A 22,888-nucleotide genomic window follows, 5' to 3' on the forward strand; every position below is an offset into this window, starting at 1 on the left:
GCATAGCTCAGAAAGGGGGCCACACTTCTGTTTGTACAAAGCACAAGAAACTACAGCAAAACCAAAGAAATGAACCATATCATAAATTGGTATACATGCAATGTATAAGAGCATGTTCACACTGTAGCCGTTTGATAGACAAAACCCAAGAAAAAAAAAAATGAGCATATATCCTATAGTAAGTAAATAAGTAAATAGTAATAGTCCATCTAAATAACCTTGGATGCTTAGTTAACACTATTTTGATCAAAATAGAGTAAAAGCCACCCCACTAAGACATGGTGTATCCATTTGGGATAGTCCTGTCCGGTCTCTAGTATTAAAACCTTAACTTGTGTCAACCAACCTCAATATGAATGAGGGCAGAGCAGGACAGGTGCCCAACTTTGCAGACATGTGTCCACGGGAAGCTATATAGATGAAATGCCTAGCTCAGAATGAGATACAAAAGAAGTTGAAAATATGAATAGCAATACTGCTCTGGATGATAAGAAAAAATTGAGAAGCTTAGCACATAATTTGGCCAATTCATACATGTCCAGCAAGCAATGACAAGGTGGTCTCACGCTGCTGGGACTCTACATGTCTAGTGTGAATAAAGGTACTGTCACACTTAGCGATGTACCAGCGATCCCGACCAGCGATATGACGCGGTCAGGATCGCTGGTACATCGCTAAGTGGTCGCTAGTGAGCTGTCACACAGGCAGATCTCACCAGCGACATTGCTGGGGACGGGGATCGCTACTTACCTGTCACACTAGGCGATCCTGCATCCTCCCGCCTGGCTCCACGCTCGTCGCTCGCCTCTCCACAGGAAGCGCCGCAGGAAGCTGACGACGAGAAGCGGTCCTGAACGTTCTCGCGCGATCAGCGATAACCAGCGGGGGAGCGGGTCGTAGGTAAGTATCAGACATAGCTATATCGCTAGCAATATCGCTATAACGTCACAAGTTATAGCGATATTGCTAGCGATATCACTTAGTGTGACAGTACCTTTACTCTTAGGCTGAAGTCTGAATTCCTGGGTAAATGTGGTCTAAGAAGTAAGGTTTCTCCTTGCGGAGAGTGACATGCCAGCTGTGGCTTGTCAAGGTAAGGAGACTTATTCGCCGTGCAATGCTCCTCTGGGAAAATAATATGCAAATTGCCTCTTCAGAAAGAAAGAGGACTTTTACTCTACAGCGCCACCTATTGGTAGTAGCGATCCTACAAGTCACAATCAACCCTTTAACGGGTAAATGTGGACACCTCTGTCAAAGCCTGTATTTTTGGGTAGGTAGGATCCTCCTGTAATTAAAACCACCACATGTTGACAGATGAGTGCTCGGTCAGAGAGATAATATACAAATAACAAAAGACTGACTAGCACTTTCAAGCTGATGTGAATAGGTGCATACTAGGGGCAGCCACCTCCATAAACAGTATACAAAAGAAAAGGAAAACATGGAATATATGAAATATGAATATCAATACTGCTCTGGATAATAAGAGAAAATTGAGATGCTTAACACTTATGTTAAGTGTTTGCCAATTCATTCATTCAATGACAGAGTGGAGCTTGCATGTATAGCATCTAAAGTGTTAAATATGAATTGGAAACAGGAGCAGCATTGTAAGCTGTTTTGTAGATTAAGGTAAGGATTCTGAATAGTATTTGTTTAATGGTCAGCCAATGAAGGGACAAGAAAGGAGGTTAAAGAAAGGATGAGTTGCAAAAAACCAAGATCAATCCACTGTTCCATACAATAATGGTTACCTTGACTAATTCTTTAAATTATCTTAAGCAACAGGTTCATAATTGGCCTTTGTTACTGTCGTTTTTACATTAAAGGCTTATTGTTTATAAGGGAGAGAGAGCAATGCTTAAGCTCTTCACTGAAACTATCATGCTGTTTTCTGAGGCTTTTAGCAGAGAGGATTTACATATTTCTTGGCATCTTCACCTACTTTCTAAATGCAGAAATCCACTCCACCCAAATTTAAAGGATTGTTTATTTTAATCCTGGCAATTAACAAATTTCTCTCTATTATGTAGTCAGCAATTGCATGATTGGCAATGAAAAACATGTCCCCAACAAACCTTTCTTTGCCCGAGGTGCCATGGAATTTGTGATCAATTAAAGATGTTTTCTAACTGAACATTGTATCTAAGGAAAGTTTTAAGAAAGATTCATTGAGTTGTTCCGTATTCTGTAAAAATCAATGCAATCACTCCTAAATCTGTACTAAAACTAGAAACAATAACGCTCAATGAATCTGGTGTTAACTGAACACAGCAGATAATTGTAATGCCTTTTAACTCTTTGTTTTGATAGCATTGTTTCGAGATATAAAGAAATTTGCTACATAATCAATGGAAGTCTAATTGCATTAAAATAATGAACACGCTGATATAATATTGTGCCTTTTCTCTAAGAATTTGGAATAAACACAATCCCTATTTATACCATGCTTGAAATGATTGCTATTTTTGATCAACAAAAGATTACTATACAGTAATATATGTAAGCAATGTACCAAAACAACCTTTAGTTTAATTTGCTTCAAATATGTTAATATATCATTTTAGTGATCTAAAAAGGAGAAAAAACGTTTTTGTAGCAAATTTTTCATAAATCTAAATTATGTAGTAATTTATCTAATTTCCTCTGAAGTATTCAAAATCAAAGACAACTTTTAATACAATTAATGAAATATTTGAGGAAAAAAAAGTCTGTTAGCTTTTCACATTTAATACTATCTGGCAAAATACATATATATTTTTTTAAGCTTAAAAAAATCAGACACAACTGTAACACCATTTTGATGGGTTGTTGGTTGCTTTTGCTGCTGGTGTTTTACGTAATAGGTTTGCTAAATATACAATGTCTTTGAAAGAGTATATACCCCATGAACTTTTCCACATTTTTTCACGTTATACACACAAAATTAAATGTATTTTATTGGGATTTTATATGATATATCAACACAAAGTAGCGATTATTTGTTAAGTGGAAAAGAAATGACACATGGTTTTCTAGATATTTTAAAAATTTTAATTTGAAAATTATGATATGCCTTTGTATTCAGCCCCCTGAGTCAATAAGTTGCACGACCAGCTTTTGATGCAATTACTGCTACAAGTCTTTTGACTCTACCAGCTTCGCACATCTAGAAGATGTCTTCTTTGCCATTCTTCTTTGCAAAATAACTGTAGCTCAGTGAGCCTGGATGGAGAGAGTCTATGAACAGCAATCTTTGAAAATTCTTGGAGAACAGAAGTCCCAGAAGACTGGAGAAGAGCAAATGTTATTCCTATCTTCAAAAAGGGGAAGAAGGTGGACCCAGGCAACTATAGGCCGGTGAGTCTGACTTCTATACCAGGAAAGATCTTTGAACAAATTATTAAACAACATGTATGTCAGTACCTGGATAAGAATGAAGTGATTAAACAGAGTGAGCATGGGTTTGTAACTAATAAGTCATGTCAGACTATCTTAATTTCCTTCTATGACGGAATCACTGATTGAGTGGATGAGGGAAATGCTGTAGATATAGTATATCTTGACTTCAGCAAAGCATTTGACAAAGTATCTCACACAATCCTTACTGAAAAAATGACTAGGTATGGAATGGACAAGGCAACTGTTAGGTGGATTCATAACTGGCTTAGTGATCGGACCCAAAGAGTGGTCGTAAATGGCTGCACATCCAGATGGAAGAATGTCTCAAGTGGGGAACCACAGGGTTCTGTCCTGGGCCCTGTATTGTTCAACATCTTTATCAATGATTTAGATGAAGGAATTGAGGGTAAACTGATTAAATTTGCTGATGACACAAAACTAGGAGGGATAGCTAATACTAGAGAAGAGAGAGAGAGGATTCAAAAAGATATAAATAAACTGGAGCAGTGGGCAGCAACTAACAGAATGGTTTTTAACAGGGAAAAATGCAAAGTACTACATCTGGGCAATAAAAATGAAAAAAGCATATACAGAATGGGAGGAATAGGGATAAGCAACAGCACATGTGAAAAAGACTTGGGTATACTAATAGATCACAGACTGAATATGAGTCAACAGTGTGTTGCAGCAGCAAAAAATGCAAATGCAATTCTAGGATGTATTAACAGAAGCATATAGTCTAGATCATGTGAAGTCATTATTGCCCTGTACTAGAGTTGAGCAACTTTGCCTTTTTTCGGGTCGAGTCGGGTTTCATGAAACCCGACTTTCTCAAAAGTCGGGTAGAACGAAATCGGCCGATTATCGTGAAAAGTCGAAGGCCAACTCAAACACGAAACCCAATGCAAGTCAATGGGGAAGCAAGGTCAGCAGGGAGTGGAGGACAGGAAAGACACCTACAGTGCCCATTTTAATGCCAAAACATCTATTCTTAATACTTAAGCTTGTCAACCTTAATTTACTTTATAATAATAGTTAGGCATTGAAAACAGGGGGTTATTTGGCTAAAGTTGTGGGGGGGGCAGGGCTGGCTCTGGATTTTCGTGGGCCCTGAGCCAAAGAGTGTCACTGGGCTCTTTTAACACATGCCACAATTCATGATCCTCTGTACGGCAGAGATATAGCGTTATAGTACAATGAAAAATACTTCACTTCTTACATCTCATGACTGATATCCATTTTAAATTCTCCAATAGCACCAAAAACGGACAGTATATTACTCCATACAGTATTATGGCCACCGCATAGTGCGCTATACAGAGTAATGAGGCCCATATATTTCTCCATACAGAATCATTGGTCCCATATAATGTTTGAAACAGTATATGATGAGCTCCACATAATGCTACAGTATATGTTGGTCCCCATGAATGAAGCTCCACTGTGTTATGAGCCCAAATAATGCTCCATATATAATGGGCCCCATTTCTAATGCTCCAGTGCATAATGGGCCCTGTAAATGCTGCTCCAGTGTCTGATGTCCACCTTTGGAATGTTCCAGTGTATGGTGGGCCTCATATATCATTCTCCAGAGTATAGTGCTCCCCAAAAATAGCTGTCCCAACATTGAAAACAATTAAATAAGTCTCCTCGCTAGGGAGTCCCTGTACTAGTCTGGACTCCTCGTTGTCCCCATCTTGCATCTCAATGAATTTGGCCTGTTTGGGCGTACAGACGTGATGTCATCGTGCTCTCTGACCAGAATGTCACGGTCAGGAAATGCGGAAGACGTCACGACGGTGGAGCAGGGAGAGGTAAGTATTTCAACTTTGCAAGTGCTGTGATCCTGAGCAAGCAGGGGGGCACACTCGTTGGCGACGGCACTGGCACAGGGCCCCTCATAGTACGGCGGTGTGTCTGATGGCGGTTGGGCCCTCTCTCCCACCGACAGAGACACTTTTGTGTACTCTGAGGGGCCCTGTGCCAGGGCCGTCGCCCATGAGTATGCCCCCCCACCTGCTCAAGGAACCTGCACTTTCATCTGCACCTTCCTCTTTGTCACCGTGTAAGGTGGTATAGTATGCGGGAAGAGGAACCTGAGTTTCATCAGGGTCAGATTCTGACTGTGTAGAGTACGAGGGGAATGTAGTGGTCTGGGTCAATGTACCAGCAGAATCATCTAGCAGTGGCTGGGCATCAGTGCACTTGTGGCGCCCCCAGGAGTACGGTCACCACAGTGACATTACCTTCTTCCTAGGGAGTGTGATGTCATGCTTGGGAGCAACGAAGGATCTCTCTAGCAGTTAAACCAAGACACAACACAGTTCCCACTCCAGACCAGCAGGGAGACCTCTGAATCTGACTGCTGAGGAGCTGCTCTCTGTGGTCAGGAGGAGGTAAGTTAGGGCAGTCTGTGAAGGGAAGGGGAAGTGTGTGGACGTGAGAAGGGGAGCTGGAGAATGAGCAGAGTTAAGGCTCACTCCTAGCTGGAGCGCATGGTCCGGATTCCGGTCTACGAGTTTGTAGGGACACTGACGTTCCTGCAGCAGAAACCGGAGGAAGTAGCAGCTGTAAATGCTCTGCTCCCAACTAAGGCTCGGAGGCCCCAGCAACGACGTGTGTGAGCCAGAAGGAAAAGGCTATGGCTGCCTGCCATACGAGAAAGTTCCAAAAAGAGAGTCAACAAGGGGACCTTCAGTGAACTCAGTACTGTGAGTACCTCAGATAAGCGCTAGAACGGAGGCCACACTACCTATCTGCAGAGAGAGAATTCCAAATTTGCTTCCAGGCTGACCAACTCATTCTCCATCTGTACTCTGGGTCCTGACGGCACTTACCAAGTGCAGGTAAAGGAACTGCATGACTGTGTCTGTCATCTTTCTCCTGCGCCTGGCGCACGGCTCTGCTACATCCTGCAAGGCACACCATCTACCAACTCTTTCATCTGCCCTGCGACTACGGCCCTACCTGTGCAGGGCTTCTACATCTTAGCTGCACCACAACATCTGTCCCAGAGAAGCGACACTGCAGCGCGGGTCAATTCACCCCTTTGCAAGGATGCCCAGGGCCACAGAACGGGTCATCACCACCAACGAGACACATCCCTCTGAGACACCGGCCCGGCATCGATTAACCCCACTGCCCTGGCTGGCCACCCACACTCCATGTCAGATTCATCTTGGACTGGGGAATTCACGATTTGACTTGATAACCCAGGCATGGTATGCTAGAAAGAGCTACATGGACTAATGTGAAGTGTGGCCTGCTGCATCATTCACTTTTGGTGGGGGTGAAGGACACAAGGAAAGGGGTTCTTCCTGACCAGGAGCCAGCACTTGATGACTCAATGCTTGCATTTTTTGAAACTTCAGATGAGGAGGGCCTATTTGCTGGAGTCTGTTTCGACAATGTAAGCCAAAACCAGTTCCTGATGCGCCAGCTTTAAAAGTGGTTAACCTACTCCCAGAAAAGGTAGCCTTCCAGGCCTTCCAGAGCCAGACCATGACGCAGGCTCAACACCTCCTGCCTTAGCTGCTATTGTGCTTTTGCCACTACCAGCAGATGAACCACCACCATCAGCACCAGCTGGCCCCCCCACGCCCACGTCCGCGGCCTCTTCCACCAAACTTCAAAATGTTGCAGAACATGAACCCAAAATAACATCAGATATATGGTACTGTATCAGAAGTGTACAGCTCTATACAGTCAAAGGGTGATTGTCAATCTCCCTATATATTCCATCAGTCACACAGAGACGCTCACAGGCTCAGTATGGATTAGACAAGAATATAAAAAGTAGAGAAAGTGTGCAGTATCATCAGATAGCAGGTATGTATAGTATAGTTTAAACAGTCAGAAAATAACTCTCACTTGGTCAGTTTGGATTAGACCAGAATATAATAAGCAGTAAATGAGTAATGTATCACAAGCGTAGAGCTGTATACACTAGTGTTGGTGTAATTTTTAAATGTACATCTAAATTGCAGGAGTAACCCACAGACTGCCACATGCTCAAGATGGATCACACCACAATATAACAAGAAGATCCGCAAGAAATAATCACACATGTGGGACAATGTTCCAGGTATCAATGATACACTTAGAGTGGTGGGTGGAGGAGGACTTCCTGGCAGAAAGGGTACAGTATCACCAGATGTCAGGTATATATAGCATAGTTTAAACATTAAAAATGTACGTCTATATATTCAGGAGTAGTGTTGAGCCACCCCGCTAGTGTTCCAGTTCGTTTTGGATCATCGAACACGAGGCAAGTTCGTCGAATGTTTGTTGAACGTTCGACGAACAACGTCGAACACCATTGAAAACTAAGGCAGGCAAACACAAACACATACAAACACATAGAAAACAATTGCAAAACACCTTAAAAGGTGTCCCAAAGCAGACAAAATGCTCAGAAGACACAAATAACATATTGAAAAGGGCAACTATATATAGAATATAGAAAAGAGGTGGAACAGTAAAAGGAGGAGGAGGAGACACAGATATAGGCATGTCATGCCCTTATGAAGTCAAGAAAGGCTGGAATAAAAATGTAAGATACCAAAAAGCAGTAAAAATCTGAAATTGAAGACGATCATATACCGTCGGACTTCCCAGCTGCTGATCGGGCGGCGTTATTCCCATGAACCTCCGAACAGCGTCTATGAAGGCAAAGTGTTTGGTTTAAGGGGGCAGTATGGTTGCAAAGCTGAACCTTATAGGAATGTCCAAAAGGGCACCACCAGGAGTGGAGCCTGTGGCTTAATTCGACTCCACCTGGGAAACCTCAACCATGCCAGCTACAGAAAAGATTGACAGATTGCAAGCTTTGTTGATTCTGTGGGTGGTGGTAGATGTCCGTTTTCAGTTGTGCTAGCGATTTGTCAGCTTAATTCCGTTAACGAACGAGACTCCGGCATGCCCCCACGGAACGCGTCAAGCTTACTAGAGGGACACGCTAGGCTCTGGCACGCGAGATCGATCAATGACAGGTCTGTCATGCCCTTAAATGTCCGGGGCTGCATGCGCGCTACACTGAAAGGTCCAGCGTGTGTCGCTTACAGGTGCAGATAACCCGCTGAACCCCGTTAGTGATGGGGATCTGGGATTCCAATTCTTCCCCGTGAACAAGGATTTCCCAGTAAGTGCCGGTCAACCGGAATTCCTGAATTAGGCCTAACCGGCATTCCAGAAATAATGAAAAAATTAAGTATCCAAACCACAGGTGCTGTAGCTTGCTTAACAGCTGGGCTCCTACGCTGAGTAGCACGCAGTTCTTACATAAACAGGTGGCATAGCTTGGTTCACTGGTGGGTTCCTCTGCTGAGTAGCAGACAGTGCTACTAGGCCCAAAAGGATTTTCTGGACAAGATGCGGTAAAAAATAATTAGAAACACACACGGTGTAGCTCCTTGACAGGTGTACTACACCGCTTGCTACCACACACCACTACTATGACATGAAACAGTCTATTAACATTGAAAACCATTATTAATGAGAAAATGAAGTTACGCTTTTGGTGAACGAACTGTTCTCGAACGGAACCTCGAACAGCCGTATTTTAAGCAAAGTGTTCGAGTGTTCGAACACCGCCCAAAACAGCTGGAATTTTAACTTGGCGAACAGGTCGACTCAAACACCGCTCATCTCTAATCAGGAGGCAGACTGACTCAGACGTTCTCAGGCCCAGTATGGATTCGAAAAGATTGTACAAAGTTGATAAAGGGTACAGTATCACCGGATAACAGGTATATATAGCATAGTTTAAACATTAAAAACCTATGACTATATATCAGGAGGCAGACTCAGATGGTCTCAGGCCCAGTATGGATTTGACGTGATTGTAGAAAGTTGAGAAATGGTACAGTATGACTGGATAGCGGGTATATATAGCATAGTTTAAACATTAAACATCTGCATGTATATTTCCGGAGTCCGACAAAGACACTCACAGCCTCAGTATGGATTAGACAAGAATCTAAAAAGTAGAAAAAGGGTAATGTATTGGAAGCGTACACCAGTATACACTGTTGGGGTATTTTTCAATCTTCATATATATTTCAGTCTCAGTAAGACAGTCCAGACTCTCCGCAAGAGGAAACGAGATGGATACAAGTACAGAAGGAAAGTCGACTGATTGCCAAAATTTTGGAATTACTAATCACGGTAAAAACTCCCGGGAGAATTCTCAGAGGCGATGCTGACCCTCAATTACTTTGTCTGTGGAGACAGCAAAAACAGTTCTTGTGAAGAAAGGTTTGCTGTATCGCAGTACCGTGGAACTCATCACTGTTACTCATCTCCATCAAATTGTGATCACAGGGACAGATGTAGACATTGTCCTCACTGCCTATCATGATCTGTCAGGTAACTTTGGAGTGCAAAAGACACAAGCCACAGGCCGTAGGTGATTCTATTGGATTGGCATGAGAGGACACATTTAAAAATGTGGCAGGAATGTCACACATGTGTGAGTCGGAAAACCGTGAAAGCTGATGATAAACCACCACTGCATCTCATTGTGAGTTGACGTCCATAACAAATAGAAGCCATTGATCATCTGAAGATAGAGCCCAGCAGGACAGGGCATAGCTACGTCTTAACCATCATCTATCATTTCACCAAATTTGTATTGGCAGTACCAGTGAAGTATTTAACAGGCCAGACTACACAGTGGTGGAGCAGGGAGAGGTAAGTATTGCAAGTGCTGGTGCCCTGAGCAAGCAGGGGGGGCCCACTCATGGGCGGAGGTACTGGCACAGGGCCCCTCATAGTATGCCGGTGTGTCTGACGGCAGGTGTGCACCCCCACCGTCAGAGACACTTGATTCTACTATGAGGGAAATTGTGCCAGTGCCGTTGCCAAAGAGTGTGCCCACCCACCTGTCCAGGGCAACAGCACTCGCACGGGTGCGTGCGCCAGGTGGTGACCTCGGCCCTGTGGGGGGAGGCAGCCCAGTTAGGGAGGACGAAAAAATGGCATATGTTGATGTTGGACATTCAGCAGCTGCAAATGGAGTAATTGGAGAAGTCCGTGGAAGAGGAGGACAAAAGCAAGCCATTTTTCTGGCAACCTATGTGTCAGCAGGGGAGGGTGGGACAAAATCCTTTGATACCCATGCATGGTTCATTTTAATGAAGGTTAGATCATCAACATTTTGGGTCTACAGACGGGTCCTTTTTTCTGTTAGGATTGATCCAACAGCACTGAAGACTCGTTCGGATAACACACTAGCAGCAGGGCAAGCGAGCTCCTGTATGGCATATTGTGCCAATTCAGGCCAGGTGTCAAGTTTACTGGCCCAATAGTCAAAGGGGAATGACCGGTGAGGGAGAACATCGATATGGGAGGAGAAGTAGTTTGTTACCATAGTTGACAACTGCTGTCTCCTGTCACTTTCGATCGATGCAGTATTACCAGTCGTGTGAGAGGTACATGAAAAATCAGTCCACAACATGGTCATGAAACCCCTGTGTCCAACGCTACTTCGGCTGTGTGCACCATGAACACCTCTTCCATGTTGCCCCCTATGGCTCGTTGGAAAAACATCACCTCCGCTGTGTGCTGGAATGCCTCAAACAAACGGTTTACCAGAGTTGCTTGTTTGTTAGCCAATATTAGCTCTAGGTTCTCCTGTGGCATGATGTTTAGGAATTTGCCTTTATAGCGAGGATCCAGGATGCTAGCCAACCAGTAGTCGTCATCGTTCATCATTTTGGCAATGGGGGGGTCCCTTTTTAGGATCTGCAAGGCATAATCAGACATGTGGGCCAATGTTCCAGGTGTCAATGATGCACTGCGAGTGCTGGGTGGAGGAGCACTTTCTGGCAAATCAACATCCCTCCAGTCACACACAAACCCTGTACCTGACCTTGCCACGCCAACATTTTTTCTTCCCCCCTGAGAAGCATCCTCCTCGTAAAAATAATCATCCCCATCATCCTCCTCTTCCTCTTCTTCCTCCACCTCGTCCACGAGACTTCCCTGAGCAGACAATGGCTGACTGTCATCAAGGCTTCCCTCCTCCTCTTCCTCCTCGGCTGCAGACGCCTGCTCCTTAATGTGCGCCAAAGTTTGCATGAGCAGACGCATAAGTGGGATGCTCATGCTTATAATGGTGTTGTCTGTGCTTACCAGCCGTATGCATTCCTCAAAACACTGAAGGACTTTACAGAGGTCTTTCAGCTTCGACCACTGCACAACAGACAACTCCATGTCTGCCTGCAAACTGCCTGCCCGTGTATCCTCCCACAAACTAATTACAGCCTGCCTCTGTTCGCACAGCCTCTGAACCATGTGCAGGGTGAAGTTCCACCTTGTTGCAACGTCGATAATTAGGCGGTGCTTGGGAAGGTGGATCAATCGCTGCAGCTTCTGCATACGACTGGAGTGTACGGGCAACCGGCGGATGTGCGAGCACAGTCTTCGCACCTTTTGGAGCAGGGGTGTTCACTCCGGATAATTATTGAGGAAGCACTGCACCACCAGGTTGAAGGTGTGAGCCAGGCAAGGTATGTGTCTGAGTTTTGAAAGGGCTATGGCTGCCACAAAATTCCGGCCATTATCATTAACTACCTTGCCTGCCTCAAGATGTAGACTGCCCAGCCATGACTCAGTTTGTAACTGCAAGTAGTCGGCCAGTACCTCCGCGATGTGTCTATTGTCACCCAAACACATCATCTTCAACACAGCCTGCTGACACTTACTACTAGCTGTTCGATGGGACAACTCGTGTGCAACACTGGCAGCTGCGGATGGAGTGCTCGTGTGACTGCGCTCTGTGAACGAGCTTTCGCTTCAGGAGGAGGAGGACTGTCGAACGCCTACAGCCAACTGTTTCCTATACCGTGGGCTAGGCAGCACTGTCCCACCACCGCTGTCCCCTGTGGATCCTGCATCCACCACATTAACCCAGTGCACAGTGATGGACACGTAACGGCCCTGGCCATGCCTACTGGACCATGCATCTGTTGTGAGGTGCACCTTTCCACTCACTGATTGCTTGAGTGCATGGACAATGCGGTCTTTCACATGCACGTGGAGGGCTGGGATGGCTTTTCGTGAAACGAATTGCTGACTAGGTAGGTCATAGCGTGGTACTGCGTAGGCCATGAGCTCTCGGAAAGCTTTGCTTTCAACCAACCGGTAGGGAATCATCTCTAACGAGATTAGTTTGTCAATGTGGCCGTTCAAAGCCAGTGTACGCGGATGAGAGGATGAGTACTTTTTTGTCCTACTCAGAGTCTCTGTTTGGGTGAGCTGGACTTGAGAGCTGCATATGGTGGAACTAGCGGTGAACATGGCGGAGTGAGAGAGGGATGGTGATGGTGTTGCTGATGGCCTATATTCAGTCTTTCGTAGCAATAACATTGTGATTCCATGACTGATTTGCCCTTGCGACGACACCTCAACATTTGCTGCTGGTGGTGTGCTAACTGGTGGGCTTACAGTGGGGGAAGCAATGTAGCGTTGCTGACTACCTTCATTCAGAGCAGGTACACATGTGGTACGTGAGGTTTGGAAGTCCATCCACGCTTGCAAGTGCATGGTGGTTAAATGTCTAAGCATGCAACTGGTATTCAAATTTCTCAGATTTTTCCTTCGGCTAAAGGTCTTTGCGCACTTCTTACAGATAACTTTTGCCTGATCATTAGGATTTTGTTCAAAAAAGTGCCACACTGCACTCTTCCTACTATGGAAGACATTTTGAGACCTTGCACGCTGTGCTAATTTGACCGTCTGGCCAAGCTGTCCTGCAACTCTTTTGTTTCTGTAACCTGTTTTTGGACTGCTACGGTCATGCCAGATAACAGCTGTTGCGATGTTGTTGCCTGCTGCGGATCCTCCTCTTCTGAGCTATTAGCAGCGGCACCCTCTTCCCCCAATGGATGCCAATCTGGGTCAACAACTGGGTCATCCATCACCTCCTCTTCAATTTCATGTGCACCTTCCTCTGTGTCACCACGTAAGGTGGAATAGTATGCGGGAAGGGGCACCTGAGTTTCATCAGGGTCTGCTTCTGCCTCAGTACACTGCGAGGACAATGTAGTGCTCTGAGTGAATGTACCAGCAGAAAAATCTAGCAGTGGCTGTGCATCAGTGCACTCCATGTCAGATTCATCTTGAACTGGGAAATTCACAATTTGACTTGATAACCCAGGCATGGTATGTGAAAAGAGCTCCATGGAGTAATCGGTAGTTGGCCTGCCACATCCTTCACTTTTGGTAGGGGTGAAGGACACAAGGAAAGGTGTTGATCCTGACCAGGAGCCTCCACTGATGACTCAGTGCTTTTATTTTTTGAAACTTCAGAAGAGGAGGCGACAGAGCTGGAGGCTGAGTCAGCAATGTAAGCCAAAACTTGTTCCTGAAGTTCCGACTTTAAAAGAGGTTAACCTACTCCCAGAAAAGAGAGACTTCGAGGCCTTGTGGAGCCAGATGATGACGCAGGCTCAACACCTCCTGCTTTAGGTTCTATTGTGCTTTTGCCACTACCAACAGATGCACCACCACCACCATTGGGACCAGCTGGCAACCCCCACCCACTTCCATGGCGTCTTCCACCATACTTTCTCATTTTTGTGAAAGTGTACCCAAAATACCACCAGCTATATGGTACTGTAAAACAAGGTAGAAGGTGTATCTACTCTTGGTGAAAATTTGAATCTCACTATAGATTTGAGGACGCTGAACTATTGTCTCAGGCCCAGGAGAGATAAAAGGCTGAAATTGGATGGTGTATGACAAGGTGAAGGGTGTCTATAGGATTGGTGAGATTTTGAATCTCACTATAGATTTGAGGATGCTGAACTATTGTCTCAGGCCCAGTAGAGATTACATCGCAATGTAACAGGCTGAAATTGGATGGTGTATGACAAGGTGAAGGGTGTCTATAGGATTGGTGAGAATTTGAATCTCACTATAGATTTCAGGATGCTGAACTATTGTCTCAGGCCCAGTAGAGATTACACTGCAATGTAACAGGCTGAAATTGGATGGTGTATGACAAGGAGTAGGGTGTTTATAGATTGGTGAGATTTTGAATCTCACTATAGATTTGAGGACGCTGAACTATTGTCTCAGGCCCAGGAGAGATTACACCTCAATGTAACAAGCTGAAATTGGATGGTTATGACAAGGTGAAGGGTGTCTGTAGGATTGGTGAGTATTTGAATCTCACTATAGATTTGAGGACGCTGAACTATTGTCTCAGGCCCAGTAGAGATTACACCTCAATGTAACAGGCTGAAATTGGATGGTGTATGACAAGGTGAAGGGTGTCTATAGGATTGGTGAGAATTTGAATCTCAATATAGATTTGAGGACGCTGAACTATTGTCTCAGGCCCAGGAGAGATTACACCTCAATGTAACAGGCTGAAATTGGATGGTGTATGACAAGGTGAAGGGTGTCTATAGGATTGGTGAGAATTTGAATCTCACTATAGATTTCAGGATGCTGAACTATTGTCTCAGGCCCAATAGAGATTACACCGCAATGTAACAGGCTGAAATTGGATGGTGTATGACAAGGAGTAGGGTGTCTATAGATTGGTGAGATTTTGAATCTCACTATAGATTTGAGGACGCTGAACTATTGTCTCAGGCCCAGGAGAGATTACACCTAAATGTAACAAGCTGAAATTGGATGGTTATGACAAGGTGAAGGGTGTCTATAGGATTAGTGAATATTTGAATCTCACTATAGATTTGAGGACGCTGAACTATTGTCTCAGGCCCAATAGAGATTACACCTCAATGTAACAGGCTGAAATTGGATGGTGTATGACAAGGTGAAGGGTGTCTATAGGATTGGTGAGAATTTGGATCTCACTAGAGATTTGAGGACGCTGACATGATGCTCTCACTCCAAGTATGGACGCAGGCAGCCTAATAAGCAGGACTGCTGCACACAAAAGGGTGGAAAAATGAACGCTTGGTAACTGTGCAGAAAAGAGGAAGAAAAGTTTTTTTGCTTTTAAAAAAGCAGTTTGCACAGCAGTGTGCAAACCGCAATGCAGCTATCAGGGAGCCTTATAAGGCAGCCTAATAACCAACAGAGCTGATGCACTAAAATAGAGCCTCCCCTGTCACTGCACACAGAGTGTTGTGTATTGTAAGTGGAAATCACTAACAGCAGAAGCAGTTTTTTTTCTTCTTCCCTGCCTAATGCTCTCCCTTCTTCTGAATCAGCAGCAGCAACCTCTCCCTAATGCTAAGATCGGCAGAAGTAAGATAGCGGTCAGTGTGCATGCCCTTTTATAGCCCCTCTGACGCCACACAAAGCCAGCCAATCATTTGCATGCCCTTCTCAAAGATGGTGGTGACCGATGCTTATGTCATTGCGTTGCCCACAGTGTGCGTCCTCCATCATTGGCTGAAAAAGGGAGCTGGAAGCATTTTTTGAAACGCAACTTTGGCGCTCTGGTCGCCGACCTCGTGGTCTACCTCACGCTATGATCCGGTTTCGTTTCATGAAACCCGACTTTTGAATATGACCGACCCGTTTCGCTCAACTCTACCCTCTACTCCTCTTTGGTCAGACCTCATCTGGAATACTGTGTCCAGTTTTGGGCACCACATTTTAAAAAAGACATCAACAAACTGGAGCAAGTTCAGAAAAGAGCGACCAGAATGGTGACCAATCTGCAAACCCTGTCTTATGAGGAAAGGTTGCATGATTTGGCAATGTTTAGCTTGCAAAAGAGAAGACTGAGAGGAGACTTAATAGCTGTCTACAAATATCTCATGGGCTGTCACATTGTAGAAGGATCATCTTTATTCTCATTTGCACAAGGAAAGACTAGAAGCAATGGGATGAAACTGAATGGAAGGAAACACAGATTAGATATTAGAAAAAACTTTTTGACAGTAAGAGTGATCAATGAGTGGAACAGGCTGCCACGAGAAGCGGTGAGTTCTCCTTCAATGAAAGTCTTCAAACAGAGGCTGGACAGACATCTGTCTGGGATTATTTAGCGAATCCTGCTTTGAGCAGGGGGTTGGACCAGATGGCCCAGGAGGTCCCTTCCAACTCTATGATTCTATGATTCTATGAATTTCCAAGTTGTGCAACAGATTCTCAATTGTATTTAGGTCTGGACTGTGACTGGGCCATTCAAGCTCATTAACCTGCTTAGATTCAAACCATTCCATTCTTGTTCTCTCTGTATGTTTAGGGTCATTGTACTGCTGCTCTAAGGTGAACATATGTACCAGTCTCAAGTGTTTTTCAGTCTCTAGCAGGTTTTCCTGCAGGATTGCCCAGGTTTAGCTCCATTCATCTTTCCATCAACTCTGACCTGCTTCATTGTCCCTGCTAAAGAAAAGCATCCCCACACCATGTTTGACAGAGGGGATGGTGTTTTAAGGATAAAGCGTGGTGTTAGTTTTCTGCAACAAAAATAAACTTAGGGCACCACCATATATTTTTTTATCAGCCTGTAGTATATCATAAAAAATCTAGTTGTCGAAAAAAGAAACATGCTATAAACCAGGGATCACCATAAAATGTAACAATGGTTTAATGATACATAAAAGCCACAAGCAATTCTTAAAAACAATTAAAAGTAAGAAACATGTCACACAACAACTCACAATACAGCTGAAACCTGCCTAACAAATGACACACTCAATATCAAAGATGCAATGTACTGTATAATAACATATCACCAAAGCGTTTATTGGACCCAGTAAGAGGATATACAAATATATGATCAGCACCTGGTGTATATGCAAACAATAAGTATTCAGGTATATATGATGCCAAAGAACAGAACATGTGCAAAGACAAATGCTTACACATATGACACTACCATTCTGTGCAAAAAGTGGAATAACATAATTGATCTGAAAAAAATATTAACTCCATATTAACATGTAATCTACAGTAAAAAAAAAATCATAAAACCTTATTAGCAGATAGCCCGTATTTGAACAATATAAATATGTATAAAACATCCAAGATTGAATATAAGACACAAAGCCATCTAAATAACTTGTACAACGTAAATTCCGCCATGTGCCAGGCCTCGTAATGGTCAGGCAACAAAATGCCCAATCTCACCAATCTAACATATCTGCTGCATGTAATGTTACAGTCCTAGACCCAATGAATGTGAATGAGGTAGGAAAAGATGCCGAATGAGTTTCACCACAAAGGTGGCTTCCTCTGTGGCATGTAGTATGGCTCTGGGTAGCTGTATATATATACTGTGATTCAGTGACCTCTGTGACAGCTAGGGGGTGCTGTATGGAACATGCATGCAGGCGTTCCTTCATCGTAATAGGGAAAAATGGTGAGATGGGTGGGACCAGTCACCCTCAAACCTACCCAAGGGCATGTGTCTGAACGTCCAGGATAAAGCCTGTGTGTGTGTGGCTGTGTGAAATAGGACCTTTAGTGAGGTCATAACCATATGATCAATACCTCACCTGTGGGTGTGGTTATGGACCATATAATGTGCCTGAGGTCTGGTCACATGGGGAGAGTGCATGGACCTGATTGGTTCATGTGGAAGGTCCAGGAAGACCTATGTATTGGATGGTGTGCTACCTCCCTGAAGAGCACATGTAGACTTTGGACCTGGTGGCCTGTGTGTTGGACGGTTCCAAGTGGGGACAGAAGTCCTGAACAGCACACAGAGAGGCCATGTTTCCAGAGTCTGTGACAGCTCTGAATTGGGAAGCTACCGCCCAGCTGAGGATCTGAAACTGTTAGGCGGCCTAGTGAGCAAGGCGCTGTTAGGCGGCCTAGTGAGCAAGGCGTTGTCTATGATGGTGATCTCAGTTCAGCAGCTTCCCTGACAAACACGAGTGATACTGACCGAGGTCAGAAAGAGACTCGGTTCAGACTATGGAGCCGGCACCTGGAGCAGGAGCTCCTAAGATGTAACCCCAGACAGGGGGAAATAACTGTGTTGAGGCTGTAGACCCTGTTTACTGGACATGGCACAGACTGTGTGGCCACAGGTCTGAGAGAGCGGAGCCCTAATATGAACACTGACCTGTCTGATGTAAGACTGTTGCATTTTATGGTTTATGCTGTATAATAAACCACATAGACTGTTTAAATGGAAAGTGTTCCTGTGTGCAGTGAATCCGATGCCAAGTAAGTGTTCCCTAACACTAACAAAAAGTGCTACCTTACAACAGATATATAATCAAGGGGAATAGTAATCAGCTATGAGACTTACCAAGTGAGAATTGGATACTGGCAAAGAGTAAGCACGCATGCATCTTGCACAATGCTGGAATTGAAGAAATGCATTCAATGCGCATGTGCAGCAGGAAACCAATGCATGTCTACTGCTATATAAGGTTTATGCAAGCGTAAGTACACATGCATACTGTGATATGTCTGTGGTAAAGAGGTATAAAATATGCACGAGCGCAGCAGGAGACACATGTTACTTGTTGTGTGTACGGTGCCAGAAAGTTAGCAGGGGCACTAAGACTATATACAGCGTATGCACCAGATCAAAAAATACTAACAATGCGCATGCGTGTAACACTGTGGGTAACTACATAGTGACATGATCTGAGTTTGATCTGACAGATTTAATGTATATAGTGAACTTTTTTCCTTTGGCTTGGTGCCAAAGTGGGTTGATTGCCCCCGGTGGCCATTAGGGTCATTACTAGAGTTGAGCGACTTTTGGTTTTTTAGGGTCGAGTTTCGTTTCGTGAAACCCGACTTTTCCAAAAGTTGGGTCGAGCAAGATCGTCCGATTATAGGGAAAAGTCGGGGTCGTCCCGAAACACGAAACCCAATGTAAGTCAATGGGGAATAAAAGTCGGCAGTGAGAGGAGGACAGGAAACACACCTACAGTGCCCATTTGAATGCCAAAAGCATCAATTCTTCTTACTTAAGCTTGTCAACCTTAATTAACTTCATAATACAAGTTACGCACTGAAAAATGGGGGTTATTTGGCTAAAGTTGTGGGGGGAGGGCTGGCTGCAGGTTTTCATGTGCCCTGGGCGAAAGAGCGCCCCTTTAACAAATACCACAACTTATCATGCTCCGATACGGCAGAGAAATAGCGGTATAGTACAATGAAAAATACTTCACTTTTCACATCTCATGACGAGGCGCATCTATTTCTCCATACAGAATCATTGGTCCTATATAATGTTTGAAACAGTATATGATGAGCTCCACATAATGCTACAGTATATGTTGGTCCCCATGGATGAAGCTCCACTGTCTTATGGGCCCAAATAATGCTCCAAACATAATGGGCCCCATTTCTAATGCTCTAGTGTATAATGGGCCCTGTAAATGCTGCTCCAGTGTCTGATGTCCACCTTTGGAATGTTTCAGTGTATGGTGGGCCACATCTATCATTCTCCAGAGTATAGTGCTCCCCAAAAATTGCTGTCCCAACATTGAAAACAATCAAATAAGTCTCCTCGCTAGGGAATCCCTGTACTTGTCTGGACTCCTCGTCGTCCCCATCTTCCATCTCACTGCACAGTATTTCAACTTTGCAAGTGCTGTGATCCTGAGCAAGCAGGGGGGGCCCACTCGTTGGCGACGGCACTGGCACAGGGCCCCTGATAGTACGGTGGTGTGTCTGATGGCGGGTGGGCCGAACCTGCACTTTCATCTGCAGCTTCCTCTTTGTCACCGTGTAAGATGGAACTGTATATGGGAAGGGTAACATGAGTTTCATCAGGGTCAGATTCAGGTCGTGTAGCGTGCGAGGGGAATGTAGTGGTCTGGGTCAATGTACCAGCAGATTCATCGAGCAGTGGCTGGGCATCAGTGCACTTGTGTCGCCCCCAGGAGTACGGTCGCCACAGTGGCATTACCTTCTTCCTAGGGAGTGTGATGTCATGCTTGGGAGCAACGAACGATCTCTCTAGCAGGTTAACTGATTGGGCGGCGTTATTCCCACGAGTCATGACCCTCCAAACAGTGTTCATGAAGGCAAAGTGTTTGTTTTATGTGGGCAGTATGGTTGCAAAGCTGAACCTTAAAGGAATGTCCAGAAGGGCACCACCAGGAGTGGAGCCTATGGTTAAATTCGACTCCACCTGGGAAACCTCAACCATGAGAGCTACAGAACAGATGCACACATTGCAAGCTTAATTCCGTTAACGAACGAGACTCCGTCATGCCCCGCGGTCCGAGTCCGGCTTACTAGAGGGACACGTGAGGCTCTGGCACATGAGATTGGCCAATAACTGGTGTGTCATGCCCTTACATGTCCGTGGCTGCATGTGTGCTACACTGAAAAGGCCAGCGTTTGTTGCTTACAGGTGCAGATAACCCGCTGAACAACGTTAGTGATGGGGATCACTGATTACAATTATTACCCGCGAACAATGATTTCCCAGTAAGTGCAGGTCAACCGCAGTTCCGGAATTAGGCCTAACCGTCATTCCTGAAAAAATGAAAAACTTACGTGTGCAAACCACAGGTGCTGTAGCTTGCTTAACAGCTCGCCAGCCGTTCTCACGCCCAGTATGGATTACACGTGATTGCACAAAGGTGAGAAAGGGTACCGTATCCCCAGATAACATGTATGGATAGCGTACACATTCAAAATATATGTCTATATATCAGGAGGCAGGCTCAGACGGTGTTAGGCCCAGTATGGATTGCACGTGATTGCACAAAGGTTAGAAAGGGTACCGTATCCCCAGATAACATGTATGGATAGCGTACACATTCAAAATATATGTCTATACATCAGGAGGCAGGCTCAGACGGTGTTAGGCCCAGTATGGATTGCACGTGATTGCACAAAGGTTAGAAAGGGTACCGTATCCCCAGATAACATGTATGGATAGCGTACACATTCAAAATATATGTCTATACATCAGGAGGCAGGCTCAGACGGTGTTAGGCCCAGTATGGATTGCACGTGATTGCATAAAGGTTAGAAAGGGTACCGTATCCCCGGATAACATGTATGGATAGCGTACACATTCAAAATATATGTCTATACATCAGGAGGCAGGCTCAGACGGTGTTAGGCCCAGTATGGATTGCACGTGATTGCACAAAGGTTAGAAAGGGTACCGTATCCCCAGATAACATGTATGGATAGCGTACACATTCAAAATATATGTCTATACATCAGGAGGCAGGCTCAGACGGTGTCAGGCACAGTATGGATTTGACGGCCCAGACTACACAGCGGAGGAGCAGGGAGAGGTAAAGATTGCAAATGCTGGGGCCCTGCCCAAGCAAGGGGGGCCCACTCGTGGGCATCGGTACTGGCACTGGGCCCCTCATAGTACGGCGGTGTGTCTGACGGCGGGTGTGCACCACCACCATCAGAGACACTTGATTGCACTATGAAGGACCCTGTGCCAGTGCCCGCGCCCAAGAGTCGGCCTACCCACCTGTCCAGGGCAACGGCACTCGCACGGTGTCATGCGCTAGGTGGTGACCCCGGCCATGGGGGGGGGAGGCAGCACAGTTAGGGAGTTTTAGAAAGTGGCATATGTTGATGTTGGACATTCAGCTGATGCAAAAGGTGAAATAGGTCAAGTCCCTGGAAGAGGTGGACCAAAGCAAGCCATTTTTCTGTCACCCTATGTGTCATCAGGGGAAGGTGGGACAAAATCCTTGGAAACCCATGCGTGGTTCATTTTAATGAAGGTTAGATCATCCACATTTTGGGTTGACAGACGGGTCCTTTTTTCTGTCAGGATTGATCCAGCTGCACTGAAGACTCTTTCCGATAGCACACTTGCAGCTGGGCAAGCCAGCTCCTGTAAGGCATATTGTGCCAATTCAGGCTAGGTGTCCAGTTTAGCGGCCCAATAGTCAAAGGGGAATGACCTGTGTGGGAGAACATCGATATGGGAGGAAAAGTAGTTTGTAACCATAGTTGACAACTGCTGTCTCCTATCACTTTCCATCGATGCAGTATTACCAGTTGTGTGAGAGGTACTTGAAAAATCAGTCCACAACATTGTCATGAAACCCCTGTCTCCAACGCCACTTCTGCTGTGTGCACCACGAACACCTCTGCCAAGCTGCCCCCGGCCCGTACGGCTCGTGTGAGAACCATCACCGCTGCTGTGTGCTGGGAATGCCTCAAGCAACCGATTTACCAGAGTTGCTTGTTTATTAGCCAATATTAGGTCAAGGTTCTCCTGTGGCATGATGTTTTGTAATTTGCCTTTATAGCGTGGATCCAGGATGCTGGCCAACCAGTAGTCGTCATCGTTCATCATTTTGTCAATGCGGGGGTCCCTTTTTAGGATCTGCAAGGCATAATCTGACATGTGGGCCAATGTTCCCGGTGTCAATGATGCACTGTGAGTGCTGGTTGGAGGAGCACTTTCTGGCAAATCCACATCCCTCCAGTCACGCACAAACCCTGTACCAGACCTTGCCACGCCAACATTTTCACTTGCCCCACGAGATGCATCCTCCTCCCCTAAGTAATCATCCCCATCATCCTCCTCCTCCTCCTCTTCTTCCTCCACCTCGTCCAGGAGAGGTCCCTGAGCAGACAATGGCTGAATGTCATCAAGGATTCC

The sequence above is a fragment of the Dendrobates tinctorius genome, unplaced genomic scaffold (assembly GCF_039654945.1).
Source record: "Dendrobates tinctorius isolate UK_male_01 unplaced genomic scaffold, ASM3965494v1 ptg000183l, whole genome shotgun sequence".
NCBI classification, from domain to species: domain Eukaryota; kingdom Metazoa; phylum Chordata; class Amphibia; order Anura; family Dendrobatidae; genus Dendrobates; species Dendrobates tinctorius.